Source organism: Pseudophryne corroboree, chromosome 5 (assembly GCF_028390025.1).
Source record: "Pseudophryne corroboree isolate aPseCor3 chromosome 5, aPseCor3.hap2, whole genome shotgun sequence".
Classification (NCBI taxonomy): domain Eukaryota; kingdom Metazoa; phylum Chordata; class Amphibia; order Anura; family Myobatrachidae; genus Pseudophryne; species Pseudophryne corroboree.
The window spans coordinates 470,648,253-470,660,177 of NC_086448.1; the positions used below are offsets into that span (position 1 = coordinate 470,648,253).

At 39.8% G+C, this 11,925-nt stretch overlaps 1 long non-coding RNA gene across 1 annotated transcript; it reads right to left on the reverse strand.

Moving 5' to 3' along the window:
* Positions 1-10,824: 10,824 nt before the first annotated feature.
* LOC134929133 (uncharacterized) lies at positions 10,825-11,705 on the reverse strand. Its single transcript, XR_010178310.1, has 3 exons — positions 11,581-11,705; positions 11,017-11,113; positions 10,825-10,921 (listed from the first exon to the last, which is right to left on the reverse strand). It is a non-coding gene; the product is annotated as an uncharacterized LOC134929133 (long non-coding RNA).
* Between the last annotated feature and the right edge of the window lie 220 nt (positions 11,706-11,925).

An 11,925-nucleotide genomic window follows, 5' to 3' on the forward strand; every position in this document is an offset into this window, starting at 1 on the left:
TTTTCACTTAGATTAATTAAATCATGGTAATCCTCTTTAATATACTTAGGTAATATCTATTCAGATCGCTCCGAGAAAAATACTTACCCTGTTTCTGTCACTGTGACAGCTATATATTGTGGATTTTTATATTCCCTACCCAATTACCTATATATCAACAAGTCTGGTATATATTACTCATTTAGACTGTTTTGGGGATAATACCCCCTTTGTTTCTGTCACTGCGGCAGCAATATACTGTGGATATTTACATTATCTGCCTGTTTACTTACATATTAACAAGTTCGTCATGTTTTATAGCCGTCTTATCTTAAATTCTCTGTGACATTTTCCCCTCTTATGTATAATGTTGTAAATCATCTCCACTGTTTATGAATTTTTATTTCTATTCATTTTTTATTATATTTACTGTTATCGTATATATATATATACATATATATATATATATATATATATATATAATAGATATATTTTCCATTTTGGACTCTAAACTACAAGTCCAATGACTCAAAGTGTTACCTCCGGTCTTACCACATTGGAGAATACCAGATCAATGCTGCGATAGACCTATTTGATTTTACCTGCAAGGTAAATATCATGGCTTTCAGATAGGGTATTACAGTCCTAGACAAAGCTGCCCAGCAAAATTTGCACGTCAGACTGCTCTCGTGTGCCCCGCCACCATTACCAAGATAGGGAACTTAGACGCTTCCTCCTACCTATGGACACCATGCGGGGTGCCGTGCTGAGTACACACAGATGCTGATATCATACCAGCAAACAGGGATAATGTCACTGCCTCACTAGCTGCACCAGATAAGTCCTGTTATAAACAATATTGTTGAAAAGATATATTCAGATACTGTTGCAATTTATTGTATGCTGCAGCTCTATAATTGTGGATATTGTCATAGAATTTTACAGGGTAACAAGCGACTGTCTTGCACAGAGCTTTATTAAGCAAATGTATGCAATTATTTAAAAAATTCCTTTTGCTCAGTCATCAAACTGAACTATATGCAAATTGTCTCAGATTGCAATGAAGATCGAGTCATATGCAAATTAGGTTTTTACGTTACTGTTCATACATCCGATGGATTGGTATACAAATGTTTATATACTGTTTTGATACTATACACAAATGTATGGATTTTTTTAATTGTACTGATACAGGAGTGGAACTATTACCTGTATATTGTACTGATGCATTGTATGTATAAAACTATAAAATCAGCACACATGCTAAACACCTGCATGTGAACGGGTGCAAATCAGATATATGTGATTATACAATTTCTTTTACATCTAATTTGATTGTACTATTTATAACCCTATTGAACTATATGTAAAAATATTTTTGACCTAATATTGCATATATACAAATTTATCTGGGGCTATACAAATGATATCTCTGTGGAGCGCACTTCTTTAACGTATTAGGCAATTATTTGTCTAATGATAATACTTTTTCTGAATATATATATATATATATATAAAAGAAATAGTGTTAAACTAACTGATATAGAATAAACTAACTGATATAAAATAAGCAATAGAACAGTAGACTTACAATAAGAGCGCATTAAGGAATTCTATTATTATCTGGGGCTATGTTAATGTTCAGTCTAGTCAGAGCAATATAGATAATTGTTGTCCCTGATAGAATATATCTACCTAACTAGGATTTTATTTATTTTTACAATATATCTCTCATTGGTTACCCAAATATTGGCATACCAACAGCAGAAGCATTTCTAACCCTTTGGAGAAGCAACCATGGGCTCTCTCATCTGTATTTGGATGTAATAGGATAATGGGGGTCATTCTGAGTTGTTCGCTCGTTGCCGATTTTCGCAACGGAACGATTAAGGCAAAAATGCGCATGCGCATGGTTCGCAGTGCGCATGCGGTTAGTATTTTAACACAAAACTTAGTAGATTTACTCACGTCCGAACGAAGAATTTTCATCGTTGAAGTGATCAGAGTGTGATTGACAGGAAGTGGGCGTTTCTGGGCAGAAACTGGCCGTTTTCTGGGAGTGTACGGAAAAACGCAGGCGTGTCAGGGAAAAACGCGGGAGTGTCTTGAGAAACGGGGGAGTGGCTGGCCGAACGCTGGGCGTGTTTGTGATGTCAAGCCAGGAATGAAACGGGCTGAGCTGATCGCAGTGTAGGAATAAGTCTCGAGCTACTCAGAAACTGCTAAGAAATTTCTATTCGCAATTCTGCTAATCTTTCGTTCGCAATTCAGCTATGCTAAGATACACTCCCAGAGGGCGGCAGCTTAGCGTGTGCTATGCTGCTAAAAGCAGCTAGCGAGCGAACAACTCGGAATCACCCCCATTATTGCAGACAGTAGAAACCCTGGTTGTTACCTTCATATGGGACTTCCTTCCTAGTATTTAGGACTTTTCTTGGTTATTCCACACATTGAATAAACCAATTAAGGGGGCTGATTATTGCCATCTATGCAAATTATGCAACATTGACACAAGTGGTGTATTTATATTATATATAACAATAATATACATTTTTCGCTGGGCATATTATTTGAACATTTGATATAATTATTGCTGTTAGGGACCTCTGCCCTGTGCTCTCATTAACCAGTGCCAATCAAATGGTACAGTAAGAGTTAAACGCAGATGCAGGTCTTGGGATCTACACCTGTACCCAGTAAGGTTCTGTCATTGCAAATTTGATGCTCATACAGCAAGATTTGCAAAAGCAGAAACCGGGTACAGGATATGTATGCTTCTTCCTTCTGACTTTATCTCCTGTTAAGTTTTTTTGAGAACAAAATACAATACATGTGACCTTTCTTTACTTATTATATACACTTTTGACAGTCTGTAATTTAAACATCCTTGAGTTATATCACTTGTTATAGTGTAGTGCTGTTGACATAAATATATCATATTCTGCTCTATGTTTGTGATAGAGGAAGTGTATTTGGCAACAAATGCTTCTGTCTAACAGTTTCCATGTTACATTTGTAACAAATAGAAATCTGGATCTTACACAGTGGCTTAATAAACCAATATATTGATATATTGTAACCGTTCACATATACAACAGCTAGCACACATGTAAAGAGTGCAATTCCATCTGTCTCAGGTCATTAGACCCCAAGAGAGGTGTATATATATTCATGTAAATAGTCACAATATATCCAATACTGTCTATAGGAGTATAATTAACATTGAAATGCACTTACAGTATATATCAGTGGGTACAAGAGGCATACCAGTATATAATAATACCTGTTCCATTATTACTGATGGTTGCATGTTGTTATGTCTTTGTGAGTCATTTTTAGAAGTCATAATAAAAGTTGTGTTTTAACTTCATTTTTAAGAGTGCCCCAGTAAAATAGAGTTGTCTTTTTCCTTTTGTGATTTTTTGTATTGTTATATTACTCCAGAAAAATAACAGAGAACAAAAATTTGGAGGTTAAAATAAGAAAAGATCAAGAACCACTTCCTCCTAGTGCTGAGTCAGCTGTCACTAGTCATGACATAGATGATGAAATGCCATCAACGTCGTCTGCCAAGACCGATGTCCAATGCCATAGTAGAGGACACGTAAAATCCAAAAAGCAAAAGTTCAGTAAAAAGATCAAAAAACATAAATTGAAATGGTCTGAGGAGAAATGTAAACTTGCCAATATGCCATTTACGACACGGAGTGGCCTATGTTTATGACTAGCGGTTCAGCATCACACGACGATGGAAGCCCTCAATCTCCCATTAGAAAAATGCTAAGAGTTAAGATGGGTAAAGCATAGTAAAGAACTGTGCATTCTACTATGTAAAATAATAAAAAACAAAGTTCAGTAAATGACCCCAAAAAATACATTGAAATCGTCTGAGGAGAAACGTAAACTTGCTAATATTCCATTTACGACACGGCGTGGCAAGGAACAGCTAAGGTCCTGGCCTATGTTCATGACTAGCGGTTCAGCTTCACATGACGATGTGCCATTTTTCCTCCCACTAGAAAAATGAAATGAGTTAAGCTGGCAAAAGCACAGCAAAGAACTGTGTGTTCTCAGATGGTATCACAAATCCCCAAGGAGAGTCCAAGTGTGTCGGCGGTTGCGATGTCTTGCCTTCCCAACACTGGATGGGAAGAGGTGGCTCCTTCACCATTTGCTTGCCCTCTGCAAGTGCTGGAAGTAGCACCCACAGTCCAGTTTCTGATATTCAAATTGAATATATCACTGTTATTTACACCAGGATGAGGATATGGGTGTTGCTGGCGCTGAGGAGGGAGTTGACGAGGAGGATTCTGATGTGGTTTGTTTAAATCAGGCACTGGGGGAGATAGTTGTTGTCCGTGGCATGAAAAAGCCCATTGTCATGGCTGGGCAAAATACTAAAAAAAGCCACCTCTTTGGTGTAGAATTATTTCTCCACAAATCTGGACAACAGGTGTCAAGCCATCTGTTGACTGTGTCAATCCATAATAAGTAAAGGTAAGGACGTTCACCACCTTGGAACATCATCCCTCATATGTCACCTGCAGCACAATCATCATAAGCCAGTGTCAAGTTCAGAAACTTTGGGTAATAGCGTAAGCAGTCCACTGAAACCTAAATGATGTGGTTTTGTTTGTGTGAATATTATTTCTCTGTGAGGATGAGGATGTAAACACTGAAGGGGGGGATCTGAGGATGAGGACGACATCTTGTCACTGTAGAGCCAGTTTGTGCAAGGAGAGATTAATTGCTTCCTTTTTGGTGGGGGCCCAAACAACCAATCATTTCAGTCACAGTCGTGTTGCTGAAATGATTGGTTTGTTAAAGTGTGCATGTCCTGTTTATACAACATAAGGGTGCGTGGGAGGGCCCAAGGACAATTCCATCTTGCACCTCTTTTTCTTCTTTGCATTATGTCCTCTTTGGGGCCTAGTTTTTAAAACTGCCATCCTGTCTGACATTGCAGTGCCACTCCTAGATGGGCCAGGTGTTTGTGCCGCACACTTGTGTTGCTTAGCTTAGTCATCCAGCGACCTTGGTGCAATCTTTTGGCCTAAAAACAATATTGTGAGGTGTTCAGAATAGACTGGAAATGAGTGGAAATGAATGTTATTGAGGTTAATAATACCTTAGGATCAAAATTACCCCCAAATTATTTGATATTAGCTATTTTTATGTGTTTTTTTTTTAAATCATCCAGATCCAAAACCAAAACGCGAAAGGGTGGTTTTGGCAAAACTAATCCAGATCCAAAACACAAGTAGGGATCCAGATCCAAAACCAAAACACAAAATATGAAAAGTGCCCACCGCACATCTCTACATACAGTAAATAAACATTATAATACTTCTCACCGTAAGTCCTGATGGTTTCAAGCAAATTTTACCCCACAATATATTTCAAGCTTTCAGATATATATCACTAATTATTAGAGAAACCTTTAACATTTTTCCAACACTATGCATGATTGTTTTTCATTTTTCCCCATATGTTTGTTGCGCAATCTTTAAATTAAACTGACAGTAACACACATTTACCAATGATGTTTTGATGTTTCTAATCATTACCATGTGTACAATAAGCACTGCCTGTAATAAATTAATGGGTATCACTAAAGTCATTACACATGTTCATAATGGTTCTACAGTTTTTAAATATATATATATATATATATATATATATATATATAATCCAAATACCTTGTACAAGCAGCGGCACTCAGAGACTTTTAAAGGTGAGAAAAATATGAAAATTTAATCCATGTTACAATGTGTCCAGGCCAACGTTTCGGGGCACACCCGCCCCTTTGTCAAGGTGAACCAAAAGTGACTAAAACAAACAAACAAACACAGGCCCTCATTCCGAGTTGATCGGTCGCAATGCGAATGTAGCAGAGTTACACATGCTAAGCCGCCGCCTACTGGGAGTGAATCTTAGCTTCTTAAAATTGCGAACGATGTATTCGCAATATTGCGATTACAAACTACTTAGCAGTTTCAGAGTAGCTTCAGACTTACTCTGCCTGTGCGATCAGTTCAGTGCTTGTCGTAACTGGTTGACGTCACAAACACACCCAGCGTTCGCCCAGGCACTCCCACCGTTTCTCCGGCCACTCCTGCGTTTTTTCCGGAAACGGTAGCGTTTTCAGCCACACGCCCCTAAAACGCCGTGTTTCCGCCCAGTAACACCCATTTCCTGTCAATCACATTACGATCGCCGGAGCGATGAAAAAGCCGTGAGTAAAATTACTTTCTACATAGCAAAGTTACTTGGCGCAGTCGCAGTGCGAACATTGCGCATGCGTACTAAGCGGATTTTCATTGCGATGCGATGAAAAATACCGAGCGAACAACTCGGAATGAGGGCCACAGTACCTTATATTGTGAAGAAGACCCGCTGGCGGGAAGCAACGCGGCCGAAGGCGGACTGTGCATCTCGCCCGGCCGTCTCAGGTGCAGTGATGTCATCAGTGCGCCGTAGAGTCCTCCGTCCATGCGCCGTCGGCCTCCTGCGTTACCTAGGGAACCAGGACGCCGTCGTAGCCCCTGTTTCCGCTGCATCGCGTCTCCATGGAAACCCGGTTTACACTGGTGCCCGGCTGCCGGACTGTCCTCCATACTCGCCGCACTGACGACCCTGTGAAAAACACATGAATACAAACATATCTGGCACTATTGCAAACTAATAAACTTGTTAAAAAAATGTTACCTTGCACCTGAACATTCTATTTGTATAAATAGTTACCAAGTTCCACGTTGCTAATACTGTTAATATTGCAGAACGCTTATATTGATCTGGCATATATATACTCCTATTGTATCATAATATTCAACTACTGTGTATACTAAAACATATAGGTATACTTATAAACTAGAGTACATAATAAGGTCTATCGTTGGGTTTCTGGTGGTGAACCCAGTAATCATAAGCCCTATAATTACAGGGCTAGACATAGCTGGCGCAAACGCAGAGAGGATCACAGTGCCGAACTGGTGACATCAAACAGTGATAGTGAGTTTGCGGTTAATGACTCCGAAGGTCCATCAGAAAACACCAACGTCCCTTTAGGGAACTCCCCTGCAGTGGCAGCAGGGGCAATAGCAAAAACAAGAGGACGCCCACCCGCAGGGGTAAACAGAACACCAGGATCCAGAAGCGCTCCGTCCAGAAAGAAGACCTAATATACAATTTGTCGGACCGGCACTTAAGTGACATAGAAATGAAAGCATTAAGTAACGGCCTTTCATTTATACCGACCAACAAATTTGACGAATTGGGGTGGCAGATAGAGTTGCATAAATTTTCTCGCAAACTCCGTCTGCAAGAGTTTTTTCAAGTACATCCACCTCCTACAGCCAATGACCCTCATCAAGCTTTCATCAATTCCATGCATATATCCAAGTATGATCCTACATCTAGTAACTCCTCCATTAGGACGTTCTCCCGGTTATTGGATGAATCCGTCTCTAAGTATACAGCAGCGACTACAAGAACACATTACAACCTGTCCAAAGCGGAATTCAGGGCCCTGAGACAACTGGGGGCCTATAGGGACATTGTGATCCGCCACGCCGACAAAGGGGGCAGGATCGTAGTCATGAATCTGGAGGACTATAAATCTGAAATATATAGTCAGCTTTCGGACACCTCAGTTTACCAGCAGTTATTCACGGATCCCACGATGAGATTTAAGGAGGAGCTAGATGGCATCTTGGATCAGGCATGCCAGTCCAGCGTAATTACCAGTAAGTTATGCATGGCTCTTAAACAGGAGTTTCCGGTAGTACCAGTACTATTTACAGTACCAAAAATACATAAAAATCCATCAAAACCACCGGGAAGACCTATTATATCTGCACAAGGAGCACTTTACCAACCGATATCTATGTTTTTGGACAGCATCATCCAGCCCTTGATTACTCAGCAGCAGGGTTTTATTAAGGACACCACCGCATTTTTAAACATGTTAAAATCAGTTTCAGAGGTACCAACGGGAACTATGATATGCACCATTGACATCTGTAGTCTGTACACCTGCATACCTCAGGCCCAGGGCCTGACAGCAATGAAAGAATTTTTAATCAGGACAAAGATCGACACGTTCAATGTGGACCTTTTTCTTAGACTTCTGGAACTGACACTCACAAGAAATTATTTTCTTTTCGATGGCAAGTTCTTTCGACAAACGAGTGGGTGTGCGATGGACAGCAATGTATCGCCATCGTTCGCGAACGTGTTCATGCTGCAGGAAGAACAACAAATGTTCTTCAATAACCAGGAGGTTGCCCAGTACATTATACAATACTGCAGGTACATAGATGACGTGTTCATCTTATGGGCTGGGGGGCAGGACCGGTTTGATGAGTTGATAACTTTTATTAATAACAGAGACTCATCCATCAGAGTCACGGCACAGAGCAGCTATGAGGCCCTTAACTACCTGGACGTTCTGGTATCCATCAAGGGGAGCAAAATCTGCACTGAAGTATATTATAAGCCCACAGACAAAAATACGCTACTAAGAAATAACAGCCATCATCCTAGGGCTTTGAAGAAAGGTCTACCCAAGTCGCAGCTTATTAGAGCAGCTAGGATTACCAGCGAAGCATCCGGAGTAGAGGCAGCACTAACTAAAGTGGTGACGCGCTTCACGGATAGAGGATATGACCGGAGGGAATTACTGGAATGTAAGCAAGCTGTCTCCGAAATACCTAGGGCAAGGTTACTGGAACAACGAGACAGGGAGAATACCCAAGTGGTACCATTTGTTACCAAATACAACACTTCAAGCCCGGTGGTGCCTAGAGCGCTTAAGGCTCTCTGGCCCATAATTGCAACGGATAAAAGTTTATCCACATTCCGGCAAAAGAAACCGTTGGCATGTTATACCCGGAGTAAGAACATCAAAGATATGGTGGTGCACACAGACATCACGGGGTTCGATAAAGTAACAACGTCCACATTTTTATCTAGGTCCCCGGGCTGCTACAGATGCCTGGGATGCGATACGTGCAAGTTCATGAATCCAGGTAGCATGTTCACATCCTGTGTCTCAGGAAAATCCTTTAAGATCAACCATATCCTCTCCTGCACAACAACGTATGTTGTATACGTAATATCGTGCCCGTGTAAGCTTCAATATGTAGGTAAGACCATACGCACCTTCAGGGAGCGTTTTGCTATGCACAAATCTTCAATAAAAGCTGCGCTAGCTGGGAAACCCTCGGACCAACCCGTGGCCAAACACTTCAGGGAGAGTGGACATGATCTGAGGGATCTGAGCTTTTCCATTATTGACCACGTCCCAAAGAGGATCAGAGGGGGTGACAGACATGGACAATTACTGCGTATGGAGACTAGATGGATGTACAAACTGGACACCATAAGGCCTAAAGGCCTAAATGACATGATACAGTGGAATGTACTCTAGTTTATAAGTATACCTATATGTTTTAGTATACACAGTAGTTGAATATTATGATACAATAGGAGTATATATATGCCAGATCAATATAAGCGTTCTGCAATATTAACAGTATTAGCAACGTGGAACTTGGTAACTATTTATACAAATAGAATGTTCAGGTGCAAGGTAACATTTTTTAACAAGTTTATTAGTTTGCAATAGTGCCAGATATGTTTGTATTCATGTGTTTTTCACAGGGTCGTCAGTGCGGCGAGTATGGAGGACAGTCCGGCAGCCGGGCACCAGTGTAAACCGGGTTTCCATGGAGACGCGATGCAGCGGAAACAGGGGCTACGACGGCGTCCTGGTTCCCTAGGTAACGCAGGAGGCCGACGGCGCATGGACGGAGGACTCTACGGCGCACTGATGACATCACTGCACCTGAGACGACCGGGCGAGACGCACAGTCCGCCTTCGGCCGCGTTGCTTCCCGCCAGCGGGTCTTCTTCACAATATAAGGTACTGTGTTTGTTTGTTTTAGTCACTTTTGGTTCACCTTGACAAAGGGGCGGGTGTGCTCCGAAACGTTGGCCTGGACACATTGTAACATGGATTAAATTTTCATATTTTTCTCACCTTTAAAAGTCTCTGAGTGCCGCTGCTTGTACAAGGTATTTGGATTATTGATTATTTTCAGAGGGCACCGGAGCAAAGTTTCTATGAGAGGAGAGTGCCGGTCCTATATGCTATATATATATATATATATATATATATATATATATGACAAGAATTACTCTCCCACTGCGCTATTTCAAATAAAACACTAAAATTAATTAATTATATGGCTGCCTGTATCCTCTAAGTTCCCTGTTAGGAGGAACTAAATGTGTGAAAATATGAAACGAAATAGAGGAGATGGCGCCAAGGGAGTTATATCAACGCCCTACCTAAAAACGGACCCTTACAGTACTCTCCGGATAAATTACGTCAGATAACAAATACTAACATAAAAATGTATTAAAACAACATATAAACCCGACACAAATGTTCATAAGTATACAGAGTTGATACATTTACATTTGTCGCACAATTTGAACAATCAGTTTGTAGTGATGAGGAAAAAGCGTAGATATATCACTACGATTTCCTCCTTCTCCTTATTGTAGATTCGGAGGTAACATCAGATAATAGATAGATAAATAACCCAACGCGTTTCGTCTTGTTCCAAGACTTCATCAGGGGTAAAATCTACAATTGTAGAATAATAAGTCAAAACAAATACATAGCAATAAGCATCTTACACTCACATATAACATGACATATTGGTATCAAAAGAACATGACATAGCAACATGAGGAGGAAAACAGAATAAATAACATGAAGAAAGAGGAAAAAAGAGAACCAAAAAGCACAGGTTGTTAAAAACATACCTCTTCATTTCAGAACATATTGTCAGCACATAAAAGGTCATTCAAAGATGTATGAACAACGTTTCAATATTTCAATGGGACTTGATTGATACAGCGAGGACCATACCTAATTAAAAAACGTTTAATAACCTTTATTAATTAAAGGACACTTTTTGTTCAATTAGGCAGAGATTGGGATTAATCCAATGGAATGGCACATACCTCATATATCATCAGCTTGAGTCTGACATTCAGATATTCGAATATGGGGAAGATTCATATGTGTATAGAATCTAACTGGTTCGCAAGCATAAGGAACCTAATAAATTGATTAATTGGGTATTAATTATAAGAACACCTACGAGTTCATAAATAGACCCCTATCTTATTTTGACACCCATAATTATAAAAATTCTGGTATCATTAATGTCTGATCACTAATGAACAGATCTCATGACTAACCCGTGTGGTTTCTATATATGATACAGAACAAAGCCACAGAATTGGCTATAACAAACACCAATGTTACCACTATACAACGATCCTCTACTAAATGATCTGATTATAACCAGCCATTTATTCATATTTGGAAAACCCAGGACTAATTGTATTAACCATCAGTATAGTGTACCCACATGTTATGTTTATTAGGGAAACCCATCCTTTATGGACGGTATCACTGATCTATGATCGAATAATTCAAAGAAATTACTCAAAGTGCTACCCACAGGGGGTGTAGTTCATTAGTGACAATCATTAAAGAAATCTCTATAATATAGCACATACCTCGTCGGTCAGCAGCTTGAACCTGACACTCAGAGACTCAGGAGTGAAGGCAATTCAAATGGGTATAATGTCTAACCAATTTAGAACACGTGGTAGACCTGGTAAATTAATTGGGTTGATATCAATTAGACCATCTATTAAAGTACCAGTATGGTACAAAGAGTTCCCATCCCATGGAGAAACAAATACTCCTTTCACTTAGTAAGGGGAAGATCTATTAACTATAAAAATTATATAAGTGAGTGCATAACTCATACAACTTAGTTTCATATTCATGAATAAATCTGTCATATTTATATAGTGAATATATATATAATTAGTGCATATCATATACTCTTTAAAAAA